We start from the raw sequence: 559 nt of genomic DNA, 5'->3' as shown, positions 1-559 counted from the left end.
ACCAGTCTGTCCTCTGCACATCCATCACTGTCTGTAACCAGTCTGTCCTCTGCACATCCATCACTGTCTGTAACCAGTCTGTCCTCTGCACATCCACCACTGTCTGTAACCAGTCTGTCCTCTGCACATCCATCACTGTCTGTAACCAGTCTGTCCTCTGCACATCCACCACTGTCTGTAACCAGTCTGTCCTCTGCACATCCATCACTGTCTGTAACCAGTCTGTCCTCTGCACATCCATCACTGTCAGTAACCAGTCTGTCCTCTGCACATCCACCACTGTCTGTAACCAGTCTGTCCTCTGCACATCCATCACTGTCTGTAACCAGTCTGTCCTCTGCACATCCACCACTGTCTGTAACCAGTCCGTCCTCTGCACATCCATCACTGTCCGTAACCAATCCGTCCTCTGCACATCCATCACTGTCTGTAACCAGTCCGTCCTCTGCACATCCATCACTGTCTGTAACCAATCCGTCCTCTGCACATCCACCACTGTCTGTAACCAGTCTGTCCTCTGCACATCCATCACTGTCAGTAACCAGTCTGTCCTCTGCAC

This window comes from Lampris incognitus, chromosome 19, assembly GCF_029633865.1.
Source record: "Lampris incognitus isolate fLamInc1 chromosome 19, fLamInc1.hap2, whole genome shotgun sequence".
Lineage (NCBI taxonomy): Eukaryota > Metazoa > Chordata > Actinopteri > Lampriformes > Lampridae > Lampris > Lampris incognitus.
This window is presented reverse-complemented; position numbering follows the sequence as displayed.